This window comes from Salvelinus fontinalis, chromosome 8 (assembly GCF_029448725.1).
Source record: "Salvelinus fontinalis isolate EN_2023a chromosome 8, ASM2944872v1, whole genome shotgun sequence".
Classification (NCBI taxonomy): Eukaryota; Metazoa; Chordata; class Actinopteri; order Salmoniformes; family Salmonidae; genus Salvelinus; species Salvelinus fontinalis.
This window is the reverse complement of record NC_074672.1, coordinates 21,818-41,513: the sequence shown is the minus strand read 5'-3', so window position 1 is coordinate 41,513 and position 19,696 is coordinate 21,818.

Below are 19,696 nucleotides of genomic sequence, written 5' to 3'. Positions count from 1 at the left end.
ACAGTCTGATAACATATTTATTGTATAGCATATGTTTTGCTAGAAAAATGTGCATATTTCAGGTATAAATCATAGTTTACATTGCAGCTACAATCAGAAATTGCACCGAAAGCAGCCATAATGTTTACAGACACCAACGTCAAATACCCAATTACTCATCATAAAACATTTCTGAAATACATAGTGTACAGTAAATGAAAGACAGGCATCTTGTGATGCCAGACAATATTTCCGATTTATTAATTCAAATGTTTGAATATGAAATTATTTGTGAAGAGATGAAATGTAATTTTAGTTTCCAAATGAGATATTTGGGTGTTCATAAATTTGAAAACCCAAATATCTCGCCCCTGTATCTCGCCTCTGTGAAGAGACATGGGTTACAAACTTTTCAGACACACCCCTCTCCCTCCACTATATAAGCCATTGACAAAAATATAACCTTCTGTTCCGAGGATATGAGGGTGACGATCCCATGTCAGAATGGTTCAGGTAATAACTACAGAACTAAGCCAACATCAGCATGAGCTTTGGTTGTGAATGGTATGAACTTTGAACTCGTATTCACTACAGAAGTGATACCTCCTAGCCGTTGAGTTAGCAACAGCTGCTACAAACGCAGGTTAGGAAGGACAGTGAGAGTATCCCGTCTACTACACAACGACGTTACTACAACGTATCCAGTGACCACCAGAGACATTCTTCAAAGGACAGAGGACTCGGTTTGGCAACACGGTCTTCCATCTACCACCAACCTACTGAAGTGCAGCTCAGAGTAAATATTTATTGCATTTTCCTTTTCCAAATGGGCGGTAATTTAGAATGCATAAGATACTGTATTTACGATAGCACAGCTTCGCCTCTGTTCCAGTCTCCCGCTCTTTCACTAAAACCCAGCCCCCTTTCCTTTGTGTAACAAGCTGTCATATCTGTTCCGCCCGCTAGGGACGTTTTCCTTTATGACGGCAATTTGTAATCATGTTATGATTTAATTTTGTATGTGTGATTCTGTGTGATTAGTTAGGTATTTAGTAAATAAATAATTAAACCCAATTTTGTATTGCTGATTCAACTTGTTAGCCAGGATTCTTGCAGATAACCAAGAATTTACAACTTTCAGAATATGAGACTGAAGTAAGATGACGATTGATGTTGACTGCAATTGATGTAAAATATTGCTAAATCTTTAAGAGTTTATTCGGAAGATAACAGCTCTATAAATATTCTTTTGTGGTGCCCGACTCTCTAGTTAATTACATTTACCCGATTAGCTCAATCAGGTGATATTAATTACGGAGAAACTATTTTATAGAATAGCATGTCATAGCAATTAATCCGGCATAGCCAAAGACACGACACAGGTGATCTAGAATTTTTTTCCCTCTGGTTGCACATTTAGCATGTTGATAGAGATTTGATTGAACTGATTTAAGTTTCCTGCATTAAAGTCTCCGGCCACTAGGAGCGCCGCCTCTGGGTGAGTGGTTTACTGTTTGCTTATACAGCTGGCTGAGTGCGGTCTTAGTGCCGGCATCTGTGTGTGGTGGTAAATAAACAGCCACGAAAAGTATATCTGAGAACTCCCTAGGCAAGTAGTGTGGCCTGCAATTTATCATAATATACTCTACTTCAGGCGAGCAAAATCTAGAGACTTCCTTAGACTTTGTGCACCAGCTGTTGCATCCTGCCTGTTTGGCCCTGTCCGGGGGTATCGTATCTCCCGACCCCTCCTGTCTCAGCCTCCAGTATTTATGCTGCAATAGTTTGTGTCGGGGGCTAGGGTCAGGCTGTTATATCTGGAGTATTTCTCCTGTCTTAGCCGGTGTCCTGTACGATTTTAAGTATTCTCTCTCTCTCTCTCTCTCTCTCTCTCTCTCTCTCTCTCTCTCCTCTCTCTCTCTCTCTCTCTCTCTCTCTCTCTCTCTCTCTCTCTCTCTCTCTCTCTCTCTCTCTCTCTCTCTCTCTCTCTCTCTCTCTCTCTCTCTCTCTCTCTCTCTCTCTCTCTCTCTCTCTCTCTCTCTCTCTCTCTCTCTCTCTCTCTCTCTCTCTCTCTCTCTCTCTCTCTCTCTCTCTATCTCTCTCTCTCTCTCTCTCTCTCTCTCTCTCTCTCTCTCTCTCTCTCTCTCTCTCTCTCTCTCTCCTCTCTCTCTCTCTCTCTCTCTCTCTCTCTCTCTCTCTCTCTCTCTCTCTCTCTCTCTCTCTCTCTCTCTCTCTCTCTCTCTCTCTCTCTCTCTCTCTCTCTCTCTCTCTCTCTCTCTCTCTCTCTCTCTCTCTCTCTCTCTCTCTCTCTCTCTCTCTACTGTGATTATTATTATTTGACCCAGCTGGTCATCTATGAACATTTTAATATCTTGGCCATGTTCTGTTATAGTCTCCACCCGACACAGCCAGAAGAGGACTGGCCACCCCTCATAGCCTGGTTCCTCTCTAGGTTTCTTCCTAGGTTCCGGCCTTTCTAGGGAGTTTTTCATAGCCACCGTGCTTCTACACCTGCATTGCTTGCTGTTTGGGGTTTTAGGCTGGGTTTCTCTACAGCACTTTGTGACATCAGCTGATGTAAGAAGGGCTTTATGAATACATTTGATTGATTATCATCCCATAGACTACAGTACATATGAAGTGTGAGTGGCTAATCTGCGGGTGTATGGAGAAAATGTTCTCTATTTTTCCTTTTTGTTGTCACTCCTGTTTGCTCCCCCAAGTTGGGGTTTGTGCTCTCTGATTGGCTCAAAGTCAAGTTGTTGGCCATTGATAAGCATTGGTAGATTCGTTGCTACCGGGTCGGCACGCAACAGGTACCACTGTTGTTGTAGCAGAAGGCCGTGAGATTCTCGGTGTGTTTCATTAATGTTTAACAAATGTTAGAATGCATTTTTTTCACGATGGACAAAATAAATGTATTCCTATTTTGTGCATCACCAATATCCTTCCCCTCTGATACCTATGGTGACTCAAAAAACATATTTCCCCTGATACCTGACTGTGAGTGAGTGACTTGTGGCCTCTGCCCTTCATGGTTCACTCAGCTAATATCAACTAGCAGGCTGACTGCCTCCACTAACAGCACATCAGTGTGTTCCCTCACACACAGCCAGACGATCCTCTTATCAAACAGTCAGATCCTGCTCATACTGCAATCCATTTCCTCCCTCTGCAATGTGTCTACTCTCCTGTCCCATATAACGACAGACAGCAGCTTTTCTACCCCATTTCATTTAGAGTGGCTTCGTCGCCTCATAGACTAAGAGAACTCCATTTTTTCTGAGCACTTTCACCTTTCAGACAGACAAGGGGCATCCTAAATGCCACCTGTATTGCCTATATACTCCATAGATAGTGCCCTACGTTTGACTAGGTCCCACTCTGGTTAAATGTAGTGCACTATAGCGAATAGGGTGCCATTTCAGAGTCAGCCAAGGAAAGGTCATCTGCAGTGCTTCCTAGCCTCTATCAAAGGGGCTTGATTTGATTGAGACTTGGGCTCTGTGAGTTTAAGTAGTGGATCCAATTGTACTGTGCAGGGTAAATAAATGCTGAAGACAGTACTCCTTCAAGGCAGTCAGTGGGGTTTAAAGGGTACGCCAAGGATAAGTGTACCCACTGCCTGACAAGCTAATAACAGTCAGCCAGGGTCCAACTCTTCTTAAAGCCTCATTTAACCCTCATTCTCCTTCCAGGATGGGAATTTGATTTGCTGGCTGGTTAATGTACTTGAGGACCCTTAATGAAATTCAAAAGTAAGCTAAGGAGTAGAGATGTGGGGGAGGGGTGGAGCAGGGGGCGACATTGGCAGAAATTGTTATTTTGAGCAAAAACTCTGGATAGGAAGAGAATGAGCTGCTTCTTTTAATTCTCTCCCCAGCCACCTGGCCATGGAGGGACTCGTCTGGGGCATCTCGGCCCGATCAGAGCAGACTCTGGTGGGGCTAACAAAAGCCAGCAGCCCCTGGCTTTATCCTCTATCTCCGGGAGCAGGGGGACTTTGTTAGCCCGTCTATAATAAAGTGAATGCAGGAGGGTGCTGCAGCTCTAATTGAATTTCCTGGGGCGCAGGCGACTGGGCAACTGGGCCGCCTTACCATTGTTACCTCACAGGTTCTGTCATTACTACTGACCTAGATACAGTATTGGCTCCTCTACAGAACACAGACTGTTACATACAGTAGAATGGGAGAGAGGAGGATGAATGACAATGAGACCGGGAGATGGAGAGAGGAAATGTAACTCTATAGTGCTGTCTGTAGATCAGCCTCTCCTTTTCCATACAATATGTGTACTTGAGTAGCTATTTGTCAAAATGTGCTCCCGTGCATGCCTACGTGTGTGCATCTGTTGTGCATCGGATTGCGCGTGTATGCGAGCGTGCATGTGTGTGCGCATCGGTGTGTGTCTGTTTTGCAGAGTGCTTGACCTTCAGGGAGACAAGGTTGCATTCCAGGGCACAGCTGGTGAGAGGAGACTTTGACATGTTGCTCCCTGAATTAATGATACAAGCCAAGGTCAAGTACGTAGCTGATTATACACCTCATATTATACAGCCAGGGAGCGAGGAAAAAACACACGAGAATACATTGGAGTACACCTAGAGACTTGATTACGACTATGCACCTATTCCCCAGGATACATCCCAAATGGCACCCTATTCTCCATTTGCACTACTTTTGAACCGGGCCCAGTCAAAAGGAGTGCACTATATAGGGAATAGGGTGTCATTTACTCATCATTAACTCCACAACTGCAAATACATTTACGAATGCTTTTTCATCCCCTACTACTGATCCTGTTATTTGTATCACACCGGTGCTTTGCTGAACTGTTTCAATGACGTATGCCAGACTACTTTAGACCCAGCTTGCACTTAACGTTCTGAGAAACAAACGTTTCTTAGAGCATGGTGAGAGCGTGGTTGCCCTATGTCTATTTTGCATGCAACCTTCCCACAACTTGCGGTGCAGGATAGTTGATTGGCTTTCTAACATTCTCGGCACACTTAAGGAATTTGACCAAAAAATAAGTATTATTTGCTATTTCATTACTTCAACAGAACAAGTTAAAAAATTGTTACATTTAATAAACATTTTGGTAATTCCGCAACTGGTTTGACATTGAGAATGTTCTCAAATAGTTCAGAGAACCTTGAGAAACAACATTCTTCTGTGGAAATGTCAGTACGTCAGCATAACGTTTCCTCATGGTTCTATTTACAGTCATGTTCTCAAATTGTTCTGAGAATGTTGAGAAAATGTTCCATAAAAACACATTTTTCTTTAGCAATATTCAGAGAACGTTCTAAGAATGTTACTTAAAAGCATTTACACTAAGTATACCAAACACCTTCCTAATATTGAGTTGCACCCAATGCTTCCCACAGTTGTATCAAGTTGGCTGGATGTCCTTTGGGTGGTGGACCATTCTTGATACACACAGGAAACTGTTGAGTGTAAAAAAAAACAGCAGAGTTGCAGTTCTTGACACACTCAAACTGGTGCGACTGGCACATATTTTCTTGCCCATTCACCCTCTGAATGGCACTCATACACAATCCATGTCTCAATTGTCTCAAGGCTTAAAAATCCATCTTTAACCTGTCTCCTCCCCATCTACACTGATTATTAAAATGGATTTAACAAGTGACATTGATAAGGGTTCAAAGCTATCAACTGGATTCACCTGGTCTGTCTGTCATGGAAAGAGCAGGTGTTCCTAATGTTTTGTACACTCAGTGTATGTATATGTGTAGTGAGAATTAGCATCAATCAATATTAGAATTGAAAAAACAAATGTATTTTGTTGCAAAATTATTACCATATTCTCCACCGACAAATCATAAGAGGAATTGCAATTTCGAACTGGTTTCTAAATCCCCGAGGGTCTGCAAAGTAAATGTAATGAAATGTGTTTTGACCAGTGGAACCGTGAGAGGCATGGGCATAGGTGTGCCTGAAGGACTCCCCGTGCAGCACCCTGGACAGCGGCACTGGCTGCAGCACAGTGGACAGCTGCACTCAGTTTAGCATTGTGTAAGGATTCAACACCTTCAGCACCAGGCCAGCCGAAGACAACGCCACAGATCTGCTCCTCCAACACACCTGTGCATGATTACTAATCAGCACACCGGCAAGGCATTCCCTAATCAACTGACTGGCACAAGAGTGCAGGCTGGACCTCACTCAAGTGAAGCAGTTAGGAAGACAGCCTACTCTTACACTGTGGTTTGCGGTCCTGCTGCAGGCTTTTCAGGAGAGGAACGGACTCTGCCAGCGAGGCCACACCAACGCACTAGACTACAGGTGGCCACGATCTTTAACCACACTCTTGCCTAAACGGCTTGTGGACTAGAGTGCCTGAGACATTAAAAGCTGAACTAAAAGCTTCTTAAACTTGAAGTATTTTGTGTGTTTACACATTGTTGCTTCTGTAGTCGGACACACCCCACTATTCCCGACAAGAACCAATCAGGAAGTAGAGACTTAACTGCTTCTTTAAACATGGATAAAATGGTATGTGACTAAGTGCTGTCAACAAAATGTATTTCAAACCTGACATCACATTCAAAGATTCATTTAAAAACTATCTCTAGCAAGTCACCTATCAGATGATGACAGCTAATTTCTAAATAAAACTTGGGAGTGAGAACTCACCTGCTGTTTGTCAATCAAATATGAATAATTCAGTAGTTTGTAAACCCAAGCTGAGCCACCCTCTTGAACACACACATATCCGTAGAGGCGGGTGTGGTCAACAGGAAGTTTTAACCATATGCGCCATATCAACATTAACTGGTCCCTTGCACCTTCCACATACCATGTTGTCTAGCAATGACTACATTTACATCCACACTAATATGATATTAAACTGATTATGGCCGTAGCCAGATTAGGCAATAGTCATGTAAACACCTTACTCTGCTTATCTTAATTGGCGTGAGGTGAAAATCGAAGTAAGCGTAACCTGTTTTTCTGAGCAATCTTTCGAATGATTAGGACATGTAACTCCTTAATCGGAGTTCCAGCGGTGTATTTCACCAGCTTGTGCTAGCACCAGCCAAGCGAACGTCCCTCTTTAGCGCGAGTGAAATGTGTTCGGAACAACAATGTGTACATCAAAGTAGTTTTCACATACAAACTTTATGTCCGAACTCAGAATCAAATATGCTTCCCAAAAATACCACGTTATCTGTGGTTGAGCGTGTTTATTTTGAGTGACATCAGGTAGCCTGATTTCTGATGTGTCCATGTAAACAGGATTATTAAGGAAACTATTTCTTGCAAAGCATGTAAATGTTTTAAACAAACGATATTAATCTGACTATTCACAATAATCGCACTATTGTATGTAACCGCACTCATTGTGTGCGAGAACAGTTCAATTTAACGTGGCATCTCCTACCATACCCCGTTCAAAGACAAAAAGATTTTGTCTTGCCCATTTACCCTCTGAATGGGAGACGTACACAATCTGTCTCAAGGCTTAAAAATCCTTATTTAACCTGTCTCCTCCCCTTAATCTACAGTGATTTGAAGTAGATTTAACAAGTGATATCAATAAGGGATCATAGCTTTCACCTGGTCGGTCCATGTCTTGTAAGGAGCAGGTGTTGTTCATGTTTTGTATACTCGGTGTACATTCCATTCTCAGCATCAACAAAACTACCTCTATCCTCTCTTGTTAAGTGTGTTCAGTTCTGTTGGCTGCGCCCACTAATTGGCCACACCTGATCTTAATGTTTATTTTAATTTTAAGGGATTTGTTTTGAATAAATTAAAATGAACAGCTTTGAATGTGTAAAAAAACATGGCATGCTAGCTTCCTCCTGGTGGACAAATTCCATGGATAGAGAACAGAAAATGTTGGTCAGAATCTCACTGCTCTGTCACAATAAAAAATGTGTTTGCATAAAATAAATATATATTTTACCTGGGGAATAGCTACAGGGGAGAGAAGGGGGATGAATGGGGGATGGCTAAGAAACAATATTTCCATGTGTTCTGTGTTTGGAGCTCAAAAAATATCCCAAAATAAGCTAGCAGTGTTATTCTAAGTCTTATTGAAACATTCAGTGAAAGTTTAAAAGGAAGTTACTCAAAAACCTTTAAATAACCTATAATTCCTATTCCCAGAGATTTAACATAACCTCCCAGGAAAACTTCCAAGGAACCAGTGTAAAATGTTCTCAGAACCTCCCTGCAGCCTAAAAATGAACGTTCCCAGAACAGGCAACATTTTAAATTCTGTTGTTTAAAAAAACATTTAGTTTTACCAGTTAGGAAATGTATGACTTCATTCCCTGAACCAATGGGAAACCAAAAACGTACCTTCCTACAACTTTCAAGGAACCAAATGTGCTAGCTGTGGACTCAGTGGCACCAGTTAAAAGAAAGAATAAACTGTCTGCCAGAGTCTCACCTTGGTTAAATGAACACACTTGTGCCTTATTAATAAGGATCGGAATGTTTTTTTTTCAATTTTTGCCAAAAATGACATATCCAAATCTAACTGCCTGTAGTTCAGGACCTGAAGCAAGGATATGCATATTCTTGATACCATTTCAAAGAAAACATTTTGAAGTTTGTGGAAATGTGAAATGAATGTAGGAGAATATAACACATTAGATCTGGTAAAAGATGATGCAAAGAAGAAAACATGCGTTTCAAACTTTTTTTGTGTACTATCTTTGAAATGCAAGAGAAAGGCCATAATGTATTATTCCAGGCCATGCACAATTTATATTTTGGCCACTTGATGCCAGCAGCGTATGTGCAAAGTTTTAGACTGATCCAACGAACCATTGCATTTATGTTCAACATTTTGTATCAAGACTGCCCAATTGTGCCTAATTGGTTTATTAATAACTTTTCAAGTTCATAACTGTGCACTCTCCTCAAACAATAGCATGGTAGTCATTCACTGTAATAGCTACTGTAAATTGGACAGTGCAGTTAGATTAACAAGAATTTAAGCTTTCTGCCAATATCAGATATGTCTATGTCCTGGAAAATGTTCTTGTTTCTTACAACCTCATGCTAATTGCATTAGCCTACGTTAGCTCAACCGTCCCGAGAGGGAGCCACCAATTCTGTAGAGGTTAAAAAGGGAACTTAGAAATGCTGAACGCAAACTTTCCTATGTTTCCTAAGTTTCCTATGACATACTGAAGCATCTGATGAGAAATGACAATGTTGCGGTTAAAGATGCAAGAGTGAACTACTTCTCTACCTTGATCTCTGAGAACTCCCACAACAATATTTTTTAAGACAATAGATTTCTTCTAGACTACTAATTGATCCCTACTAGATCCCTACTATTATGCCTACTGTTGGCTCCAACATTCTGTCTATTGTAGATAGCTCCCTGACCTCTGGCTCCTTTCCAGCCTATTTTAAAACTGGTCCAATCTCTCCTTATAAAGCCCAATCTAGACCCCTCCTCACTGAGTAATAAATTGTAGAACTTTATCCAATATATATTTTTGAAGTTGTTTTCATGCAATTGGGGATGTATTTGAGTATGAGTAAAATTCTAGTCGGGCTTCCGCTTTCTTCACAGCACGGAAACTGCTTTATTGAATGTCTGTAATTACCTTCTGTTGGCTGCTGATGCCGGTGAACATTCTATTCTAGTTATTTTGGATCTCAGTGCCTCGTTTGATAGTATTGATTACAACACCCTTAATGGCCAGCTGGAGAGATGGGTAGGAATCTCTGCCGTTGCCCTCGACTGGTTCAGGTCATATCTATGTGGCAGATGTTTCTCCGTGAGCATGGGTGGTTCAGTATTCAGCACCTATTCACTATGGTGTCCGTCAAGGGTCTATTTTTTCCCTGTGGAATGGTCTGCCAGAGGAGATCGGGCTTGCAGATTCAGTGCCTCTTTTAAAATCCCTGCTGAAGACACACTTTTATAAAGATGGTTTTAATGTATGATCTCAATGTATGATTTGAATTAGCTTTCTTGTTTCATTCTCCGTCTTTGTTTCTTTGTTAGCACTTTTATTTTTGTTTTATGACATGATGCACTTTGTTACTTGTATTGAAAAGCACTATATAAATAAAGTTTGTATTATTATGTGGGACACAGACCCCACTCACATGGCTCTCCCTCTGCTTAGAGCCGGGAGGAGCAGGAGGGACAATGGATTGGAACTGGAAGGGTACTTATGCTGAGGATTTTAAAAAGGAAGCCATGCATTTTCACGAGCTGCTTGCCTTTGCCTAGCTGCCTTCCCCCTGAATGGGTGTGAAGCCCAGCCGAGTGTGAGGAGATCGGTCTCAGAGACAGAGCAACATCCTGAAAACATGTAAGCAGGATGGGGCCGCTGTTAATTTGAGATGTTAGTGCATTGGAGTGGGTAATGACATGGGAACCTGCTTCCTTCGCTCTTGCTCTCTCTCTCTCTGCAGATGGATATCTCTGGCTGGGCTCACCCCCCTCTCCCCTTCATCCATGGCTCTTTTTTTTCTTGAATCTCTTTTTTGCATTGCAGATGATTCATAGTTGGATACAGAAATGTCAGCCATTTGAAATTATTTTTGGGGTGAGAGGTAAGTGCATATGGAAAATGAAGCTGACATGTTTTCTGCTGTTCCCATGGAGTTGGACACAATGGACTTTTCTATATTGGATTCGCTCAATTCCTACGTCCTCTCTCCTCTGTCCTCTCTGGTCTCCTTTTGAAATAGGTCAAAGGTAATCGAGGAGAGGGAAAGTGGACAAAAATGTGCTTGTATGAAATGAAACTCTCTTCCAATCACACGTCATCAGGCAAATTATGTTTACAGGGTGGAATCCCCAAAATAATGAATAAAGTGATAAAAAAACAAATTTAGCTAGTAGTGTGAGATATAGATAAAATAATAAGTAGCGTATTGTTTTTAAATGTTTGTGTGATTTTCTCCTTCGAGAAAACAATATCTGATTTAAAGGGAGTATGGCAGATTTCGAAACTCTTACACGAAGGACTCCTTGCCAGAAGGAGGCTATCGAGGAGGTGAGGACCGTCTTATGTTTGCCTACTAATGAAATGACACTCCTCAACGATTCGACCACTTAACGGTTTCCCTGGACACAGAGGAGAGAGGACAGACTTTTTCACTAATGAGAAAAAGCCAATGACTTGCTTCACACGCTCTTGACACCTCTAAATCAGGTTCCCACAGCTCCCCCTAGAGGGCATACTAAAAACAGACAATCTCCTGGTGACAGGAGACTTGTGCCAACACTTCACACTGAGGTGAGATATTGGATTCTGATAGCTTACCTTTTCAATCTTTAACAACATATTCCCGAAAGCTTTCTTTCTGGTGCTAATACATAATCACAATATATCCAGACATTCACTTTAGGTCCAGGGCATTCATACTTTTTTATTCAGGTCAGATAATTAAAAGTCAAGGTAATTCAATAATTTCTATATTGGAGCCATTAGTAGGGACAAAAAAACACTTAATGGAAAATTCCTCCCAAAAATAATCTTTTAGTATTTGCAGTGGCGGTGCGTGGGTAAAATCACTGGGGAAGCCAAGCCAAGACAGTACAACCTATGTTGTGATATTTGCGTTGTTTGCTCTATAACCCATTAGTTCATACACCACCGTGATATACAATAAGGCCATGACAACAAAAAGACAGTTACACAGTGGCGGAATAAATTCAACTATACATACGTTTGTTTCATCACAAACTGTAACCGGAGAGCAACATCTGTCCGGTCAAGTCCACAATGCAAATATTGCATGTAACAAACAGATATATGTCCTGCAGCATGGTCAAGCAAGTTCATGTGTTTGCCAGTTTAAACAACTACTGATTTAGAAGCACGGAATTACCGCAAGTCAACACAAAGACAACAGGAGCACTGCCTGTGCTTTCCCAGCACTATTTCAATTAAAACATTTAAACATCTTAAAATAAACTAGGCTGTATATTATTTTTCCTTTCCCTTAGTTTAATACACTGAAAACAAACGTAAAGATGCCAAAAGCCCTTCAGTCAAATCAATGTTGCTAAATGCATTGTTGCTGTCCATGGTCCTGATTTCTCGCTCTCTGTGTGTGTGTGTGTGTGTGTGTGTGTGTGTGTGTGTGTGTGTGTGTGTGTGTGTGTGTGTGTGTGTGTGTGTGTGTGTGTGTGTGTGTGTGTGTGTGTGTGTGTGTGCGTGCTTGCTTGCGTATACAAGTAAAAACAAAATGTTGATTCACTCTACTTATAGACTAGTATGCCATCCTCCTCTCTTTCATGTTGGCAAAACGGTCTAAGGCTCTGTCATACAGTACTCTTTTAGTTTAGGTTTTCATAGTCTACCTAGCTAAAATGCTTTCTAGCCTAACTTCCTTGCATGGGAAACAATGAACTAGCTAAGTTAGCTAGCTAGTTCACGTGAGCCTGCTAGGCTACATACGGAACTTCAATCATCTCAGGCCAGTGGCACAATATATGAATTTATGGTTAGATCAGAATCGCTGTCATAATCACTGGCCTGTGCAGAGAAGCAAGTAAAACGTTTTTTTTTTTTTAAATCCTCTGTGAATTTAGCAAGCTAACCAGAAATAGACACATTTTCTGACAATGATGAAGTTTTGCTTAGGACGGGATGTGATTGGTGTGAATACAAATCCAAGACAAATCATAGTGGAACTCAGCTCAACGCTCATTGGCAAATTTTTTTGGGGAGGCTAAATACTTGCTTGCATCAATCAGTCAAATGCTAAGGTGGCAACATGTCATACTCTTTTGTTCCAGATAGCATCAGATACATGGGCTACACACACTGAGACAGAGGGGTGCTGTTTCCCTCACCCTGATGATTTCTCCAGTGAGATTCAACCATTTGCGAATTGATGGAAAACTATGATTGATAAAATATGGCTTTCCTTGGCATCCATGAATACAGGCCACTGGGTATTTGTTTCATTAGTCCATTGTTGATATAGTCCCAAAATGTTTTGTAGGTCAGCAATCAGGTTTTCAAGATATATATATCTTTTAATATACAGAAATACAGCCAGGATGATGCAAAACACAGTATAATATGATGCAAAATGCATCACACTGGCTGTACTTCTGTATTTTGTAAAATATATATCTTGAAAACTTGATTGCTGACCTATCTTTGGCGATTGGCTTGTGATGTGTGGCAGGAATTATTGGTGTTGAACCTGATGGATTCCAGCAAACAAACCTGGATGATCCGTCTCGAAGCAGTCTGATTATCTCACTATGCAGCCCAACATGCAGTCTGTTTACAACACATGGCCAATAGAACATTACCAGATGCCATAGCTCAGATGAAACAGCAACCCCTGCCATTAACATCATTCTTGGTGAAACGTGCGCTTGTTCATCTGTGTCTGTAGGTGACTTTTGTTTTAATCGACAGGCTAAGGCTCTTGGCTCCCGGGAGGGCATCAACATCACTTCTTCATTCACCATATGAGAGACAAAGAGACTTTACCTCTCTCTCCGTGGACACCCCTGTCACCCCGTCGTACCGTGCTCTATCACAGGGCGGAGGGAGGGAGGGAGGGAGGGAGGGAGGGAGGGAGGGAGGGAGGGAGGGAAGGAAGGAAGGAAGGAAGGGAGGAAGGAAGGAAGGAAGGAAGGAAGGAAGGAAGGAAGGAAGGAAGGAGGAGGCAAAACACTAATGCGCAGCAGTCAGAGGTGTCAGGAGTGATGACAGGCCGTCTTTCTCCCGTAATGAAGCGGAGAGGAGAGTAATGAGCTCGGCACACAGGCAGAACGCACAGCTAAGAGAGAGACCAGGGCGGAGGGAGAAACAGAGAGAGTAAGAGGGGGAGGTAATAGGATGGAAGGGGTGAGAGAGAGAGATAGTGAGGAGGCTGATTATAGAAATGAGTAGGTAAAGACTGGCCTCCCTCTCCCTCTCTCCCCCCAGTCATTCTGCTCAGTCCCCGAGTCCCATCTGACACATGGATTCACATCATCTGACTTCCATCTCATCCTCTCTGCTCCCATCCAGGCCCGGCTGTAATAGCAGCATTTGGGCATAAATAGCCTCAACCACAGCCATCTCATTTTGAATAACAATGCAGGCAGATGCATAAGTGTCTAACTGTAGTCCTTGTTTTGGCTTCCCAGCTGGGTAAATGGCGCTGGCGTAATGCTGAGGGCGTTGGGGCGTTAGACTACGGCACCCGTTTATTGTTCCTCCTCTCTCTGTGCCATGCTGTAGTGCTTTGGCATGGGATAAATGACTCTCTCCCCCACAAGACTGGTTCCCCCTCCAGCAGATTTCTCCTTCTTAATCAAAAAGCTCATTACAGCACATGCAGATTGCCTGTCCTTCATGTCCTGCAGAAATGTGATATGGCCACCTCTGGAAGTCGATGCAATTATCGACAGGGTAGAGAGAGAGAAAAGCATAAAAGACCTGGCTACATCTGCCTGCCTGCCTCTAACCTCCATCCCGTTTTCCAACAGTTGGCTAAACTTAAACATTTACCGATAGATTTGTGCGGCTTCATTTGATTTGTCATTACTTCCCAGGGCAACACAATGAGAAGCATGGACAATAATGAAGACTCGTTGTTCTGGCCCCCTTTTTCTCTCTCTCTCTCTCTTTCTCTTTCTCTCTCTACTGTCCCTAAAGAAGTCATTCCACATTTTTGCCTCATTCTGCTGTGAAATGGCCCATCGTAATGATCCAATATGTAACCCCCTGACCCACATTTCTCTCATTCAGTCCGTTAAGACCTGGTATGGGATGGGTTTGTGATCAAATAGCCCCCATAGGTAGGGATAATGCACCTAATGTACACCATTGTCAGAGCACAACCCCAACAGAAAGCAGGAAAAATAGTCCCAGGAGCGCTGAACAATGAAGTTTTGTGAAAATGACTTTCTAATTGAGGCATATGCCTTGGACATGACAGATAAATTAGCCACTGTCAAGGCATCGAGCTTAAGGGCGTCACTTTCAGCACGGTTGTTTTTGTTGTGTGAGTACGTCAGCTGAATATGCTGTGTTTGTGATTGTGTCTTGTGACTTTGGAGGTGCTTAACTTTGCCTTCATTCTCCAAACTGGGGAATGTTTTAGGGATTCACACTGGGTACTTTTCTGACATTAACTCAGATGTGGTTTATCCTTATTTTATCCACCGTTGTTCCCAACTAAATTAACTCTGTATCCCTTTCCTGCAGTCAAATTACACAGTGGCCTCATGTGGAATGTTATTCATATTTAGACTAATTTCAGAATTCATAAACATTATGTCAAACGGTTTTGTTATATTTCAGTCTTCTGTGATGTATATGTGCAGTATGTTCTAATTATTAAAGTAAGAACTCGACGGACACTGTGAAAGCTTAAACCAAGTTTATTCTTCCCAGAAGATCGAATAGCTGAATCGACAAAAACATAGTTCCACCCGTGGTAGTATACATATCCCACTTTGGGGGGAGTCTCCTCCTTATTGCTACTTCACTGACCCTCAGCACTCGGGCCCCACAAGGGTGTGTGTTCAGCCCTCTTCTGTACTACCTTTTCACCCATGACTGTGTCGCCATGCACCCCTCCAACTCAATCATCAAGTTTGCAGACGACACAACAGTAGTGGGCTTGATCACCAACAACGAAGAGACAGCCTACAGGGAGGAGCAGAGGGCCCTCAGAGTGTGGTGTCATGAAAACAACCTCTCACTCATCGTCAACAAAACAAAGGAGATGATCGTGGACTTCAAGAAACAGCAGAGGGAGCACCCCCCTATCCACATCGAAGGGACAGCAGTGGAGAAGGTGGAACGTTTTATTTTCCTGGGCGTACACATCACTGACAAACTGAAATGGTTCACCCACACAGACAGTGTGGTGAAGAAGGCGCAATAGCGCCTCTTCAACCTCAGGAGGCTGAAGAAATTTTGCTTGTCACCTAAAGCCCTGACAAACTTTTACAGATGCACAATCGAGAGCATCCTGTCGGGCTGAATCTTTGCCTGGTATGGCAACTGCACCGCCCTCAACCGCAAGGCTCTCCAGAGGGTGGTGCGGTCTGCACAACGCATCACCAGGGGTGAACTACCTGCCCTCCATGACACCTACAGCACCCGATGTCACAGGAAGGCCAAAAAGATCATCAAGGACAACAACCACCCAAGCCACTGCCTGTTCACACCGTTATCATTCAGAATGCGAGGTCAGTACAGTTGCATCAAAGCTGGGATCTTGAGATTGAGAAACAGCTTCTATCTCAAAGTCATCAGACTGCTAAACAGCAATCACTAACTCAGAGAGGCTGCTGCCCACATTGAGAACTAATCACTGGACACTTTAAAAAATGGATCACTAGTCACTTTAAACATAGCCACTGTAAATAATGCAGTGGCATATGCATATTTTACATTACTCATATCACATGTATATACTGTATTTTATACCATCTACTGCACCTTGCCTTTGCCGCTCGGCCTTCGCTCATCCATATATTTATATTTACATATTCTCATTCACCCCTTTAGATTTCTGTGTATTAGGTAGTTGTTGGGGAATTGTTAGATTACTTGTTAGCTATTACTGCACTGTTGGAACTAGAAGCACACGCATTTCACTACACTCACATTAACATCAGCTAACCATGTGTATGTAACCAATACAATTTGATTTGATTTGATTTTGATTTGATTTAAACATTGCATAATTATTGCTAGGCAGGGAGCTAAGTGATATGGGCAGCAAACGGTTCCTCCCCTTATCAGTACTGTCACATGTGACCGTTTTCCCTGCACTCAGCCCCTCCCAAGCTTAAGTATGGCACCCCCCATGTCTCTATTATAACTAATGTTTAATAATATAACTAATGGTTAATAACAGTTAAAGCTCAGAAATCCAAACCCATCAATATAAAGTGTATTATTGGGGATGCAAAAATGCAATTGAATACATTTCAACTCTATATCTGACATGCTACAGGTGTCTTCTTTTTAAAGCCCATAACCATGTATGTGAGGTGTATACTTTCGTTTCAAAGTAGATTTGTTTAAGACTACAAAGGAACACTCTGTGTGACTCTTATTTAGCCCACTGCAGTAAAAGGTTAAACAACTTGGAAACATCAGGTGAGAAATAATGGTCTTACATCATATTACTATCTGTCCAGTAATCCTGCCGACCAAGGCAAGGTCTGAGGAGCTGCTTTGCGTAGCAGCTAGCATCCCATAGGGCGTGGAAGCTGTACTGTTCGATTTCAGTGCAACCTTTGATATTATTAACCATAACCTGTTGTTGAGAAAATGTACGTGTTATGGCTTTACAACCTCTGCCACATCGTGGATTCAGAGCTATCTATCCAATAGAACTCAGAGGGTTTTCTTAAATGCAAGCTTCTCTGATGTCAAACATGTAAAGTGTGGTGTACCACAGGGCAGCTCTCTAGGCCCTCTACTCTTTTCTATTTTTACAAATGACCTGCCACTGGCATTAAACAAAGAATGTTGATACACATATGCTGATGAATCCAGTGTTGTATAGTAACTATGTAAGTAAAAATACTTTTAAGTATTACTTAAATCCATTTTTGGAATATTTATACTTACCTATTTATATTCTTGACAACTTTTACTTTTACATTCCTAAAGAAAATAATGAATTTTTTACTCCGTACATTTTCCCTGAGACCCAAAAGTAGTTGCTACATTTCGAAGGTCCAATTCACACACAATCAAAAGAACATCCCTGGTCATCTACTGCCTCTGATCTGGCAGACTTACGAAACACAAATGCTTAACTTGTAAATAATGTCTGGGTGTTGGAATGTGCCCATGTCTATGCATAAGTAAATAAATAAAAGAAAATGGTACAGTCTGGTTTGCTTAATATAAGGAATTTAAAATTATTGATACTTTTACTTTTGATGTTTAAGTATATTTTAGCAAATACATTTACTTTTGATACTTAAGTATATTTAAAACCAAATACTTTTAGACTTTTACTCAAGTAGTATTTTACTGGGTGACATTCACTTATGCTTGAGTCATCTTCTATTAAGGTATCTTTACTTTTTTCTCAAGTATGACAAGTGGGTACTTTTTTGACCACTGCGCATCAGCAACCACCGCTTATGAAGTCACTGAAACCCTTAACGAAGTGTTTCCATCAGTTTTGGAATGGGTGGCTCGTAATAAACTGCTCCTGAACATCTCTAAAACTAAGAGCATTGTATTTGGTACAAATCATTCCCTAAGTTCTATACCTCAGCTGAATCTGGTAATGAAGGATGTGGCTGTTGAACAAGTTGAGAAGACTAAACTAATTGGTGTTACCTTAGATTGTTAACTGTCATGGACAAAACATATATATTCAATGGTTGTAAGACGGGGGAGTGGTCTGTCCGTAATAAAGAGATGCTCTGCTTTTTTGACACCACACTGCACAAAACAAGTCCTGCAGTCTCTAGTTTTATCTTATCTTGTCTAGTGCTGCAGAGAAAGACCTAGTTAAGCTGCTTCTGGCCCAGAACAGAATGGCATGTGTTGAGTTTCATTGTAATCAGTGACTTCTTACACACATTACTGACACACACACACTTACCCCACCAGACATGCCACCAGGGGTCTTTTCACAGTCCCCAGGTTCAGAACAAATTCAAGGAATGTACAGTGTTATACAGAGCCATGAGTGTATCGAACTCCCTTCCATTTTATATAGAGCAAGTGAACAGCAAACCTGGTTTTAAAAAACAAATAAAGCAACGCCTCACGACAAAACAGCACTCCTCCATGTGACCTACTTGTTGTGTGTATGTACATACATGTACTGTATGTGTAACGGAGAGATGCACACACACACACACACACACACACACACACACACACACACACACACACACACACACACACACACACACACACACACACACACACTATGATGTGATGGTGTTTTTAAATGTATGTCAATTTTAAAGTATTTTATCTTTTAATGTCTTTTTTGTTATGAGTCGGACCCGAGTAAGACTAGCTGTCGCTAATGGGTATCCTAATAAATAAAAAATGAAACATTGCTGATATACTGCATCCTAATCAAGGCTCATGCTATATAACTACTGCGGTACACACCTTCTCTATTCCTCTACTTTCCAAACTGTCTATGCACACCATCATATATATATTTATATTCTGGACTCAGTCATTACACGTTTGGATATTTCTTAATTCTTAATTTTAAATTGGGGGATTTGTGTGTATTGTTTTGTATTTGTTAAGTATTACTGCACTGTTGGCGCTAGAAACATGTGCATTTCACTGCACCTGCGATAACATCTGCAAAATACGTGTATGCAACCAATACAATTCTATTTGATATCATGGAAAGTTTTACTATGCTAAAACAAGGATGAGAGGCTCAGAGTGGACCTGCTTTGACCTGTCTCCCATTCTCTCTTCAACCAGATGGTTATCCACACCGTCTGTAATCCCAACCAAGTTACCAACAGCTGGGCTAGGATCAGAGTGACTACAATGACTACATAGAGCACTGGAATAACCTTTAAAACATACAAAAGTTAGCAGAAGAACCAATGAAAAGCCTTACGAAGGTGACCCAGACAAGTTGAAAAGATAAAGCTGAGGGTGGGTGTATTCACAAATGACATCAATAAGGGATCATAGCTTTCACCTGGATTCACCTGAACAGTTTGTCATTGAAACAGCAGGTGATTATTGTTTTGTGTACTCTGTGTATATTATTTA